A 2226-nucleotide genomic window follows, 5' to 3' on the forward strand; every position below is an offset into this window, starting at 1 on the left:
ATTTAATGAAATGCACGGGAAGAAATCAAGAAAAAAGGCATGTGAGATTTAAAGAAGATATTGCTTCTAACTGGGGAAAGAAGGGAAAATAGCATGTGGGAGACAACCTCTGAGCTTGAAAGAGGAGAATATTAAAAGTTGGGACAAGATGAGAATTGGAGAGAGTGAAAGACCCAATTTGTCTGAAAAAAAGAGTGCACAGGGGAACTACCATGGAAAAATGGAAAGCTAAGAAGGTTAAGATAGGGCCAAATCATGGAGAATATTGAAAATGAGACTATGGAGATATGGGGGGGGGAGTGGAAATCAGGGGAACTGAAGATTAATAAGGAGAATGAAATGATCAAACCATAATGGAAAGAAACCTGGGTTAGGAGTCAGGTGATATGGGTTATGAATTCTGGTTCTACCTTGTACTGCCTATGTCAAGTGAATGACTAAAGATGTGGTCTGCAAGAAGAATGTTCATTTACCCTGGTCCTAGATTCCATCATTCCTGTCTCAACAGCCACACCCACTTGGGCAGGTCTTATGGTTCGATCGTGAAGTTTGTAGCCATCCTGGGTAACAAGTGTCACTGTGCCTGGCTGCACTCCATCAGCCGGTATGTGACAAAAGATCTCATGGTCATATGGGTCATACTTGTCACCAAGAGGCTCATTTTCTCCAGGCCATGCTTAGCAAACACACTCTGCAGCTTAGCCTGGAGGAGAAAGAGTCCTTCAAAGACCTTATTGAGGGTTGGCTTATGGTCCCCTGGCTCTGCTTCCCCAGAGCTATGCTTGGTGGCATTCTCCAATATATCTGCAATCTCTACCAAATTTTTGCAGAAACTCTGGATCCCAAATATCTTGGCATCTTCCACAAATTTCTGTGTGCGCCTCCGTACATGTTCAGAATCAGCCAGAGCTTTCTGGTATCTTTCAGTCAAATCCCAGACTTCTTCTGCAGTCGAAGAGCTTTGTGTTCCACAGCCTTTTCTGCCAATAAGGAATCTGAGGAATCTGGCTCAACAGGAGGGTCAGTGGAGCCGCAGTCCTCTCCAGCGCTACGCTCAGCAGCTGTGTTGAAGGCAGGCATCCAGCCTCTGCCGGGGCCAAGGGCGCCGGGGACCTCGAGTCGCTGCAGGGTCCGCGGGGCCGCCTAGAGCCAGCGTCTGGCCATCGTCCGGCCATGTTTCGTCGCCTTACAGACTGAAGAAGACCCAGCGCAAGAGGCGTACTCGCCCCAGAGACCAAGAGAGAACTAACAACATTGCAGATTTCAAGTGCAGAATGAGACATGTATATTTTTGGATATAACTATTGAGAAAATTTATTTTGATTTACTAAGCATATTTGTTACAAGAAATTACTTCCCTCTCCTGAAATGGTGTGTGTGTGTGTGTGTGTGTGAGAGAGAGAGAGACAGAGAGAGAGACAGAGAGACAGAGAGAGAGAGACAGAGAGAGACAGAGACAGACAGAGAGAGACAGACAGAGACAGACAGAGACAGAGACAGAGAGAGAGAGACAAAGAGAGACAGAGAGAGAGAGAATAGATTTCTGTTCATTAAAAAAAAATAGGTGAGGAATGCTACAGGTATGAAATGTTGCATACACTTTCAGATAAGGCCATTGTGAATTATCTCTCGTGACATGGTAGTAATTTGTAAATGTATATAATGTAAAAACAAAATACGACAAAATTCATAAATAGAAAAGAGAGGCAGTGTGGCATAATAGAGAGATCCAGTCTCAGTGTCAGGAAGAACTGGGTTCAGATATTACCACTGATACGTACTGGCTGGGCCACTGAGGACAAATCTCAACCTCTAATTGATCTAAGTAACTCTTTAAGAACAAAAATTGCACTAAAATTCTAGCCTACATTGATTCAAGGAATTTACTCTCCCAGGAGTGCCCTATACCAATGAAAGCACAGGTCCAGTCCTCTCCATTATTGTCTTGGCATCTTTCACTCTTTAAGATATCTTCAGATTCAATCCCTCAATGTTTGTATCACTTATGGCATGGATTTCTTCTCTGTGTACTGGGTCTGCTGTTTATTTTTTGTATTCTTTTCCCTCCTAAATCTACCATTCTATTGAAAATTCTTTCTCAAAATTTACCAAAGATCACAAATGCAAAATCTGAAGATCTTTTCATAATCCCCATTCTCTGTGAAACTTTAGCCACTGTTAGCCCTTCTTTCCTCTGGTTATTTTCTCCTTCGTTGACTTCCCTGA

At 43.2% G+C, this 2226-nt stretch overlaps 1 pseudogene; it reads right to left on the bottom strand.

The window, feature by feature from the left end:
- Positions 1-437: 437 nt before the first annotated feature.
- LOC138155154 (grpE protein homolog 2, mitochondrial pseudogene) lies at positions 438-1164 on the bottom strand (annotated as a pseudogene).
- Positions 1165-2226: the final 1062 nt, after the last annotated feature.

Source organism: Petaurus breviceps, unplaced genomic scaffold, assembly GCF_028583685.1.
Source record: "Petaurus breviceps papuanus isolate PSGF00001 unplaced genomic scaffold, PetGlider_PUasm1.0 91133, whole genome shotgun sequence".
NCBI classification, from domain to species: domain Eukaryota; kingdom Metazoa; phylum Chordata; class Mammalia; order Diprotodontia; family Petauridae; genus Petaurus; species Petaurus breviceps.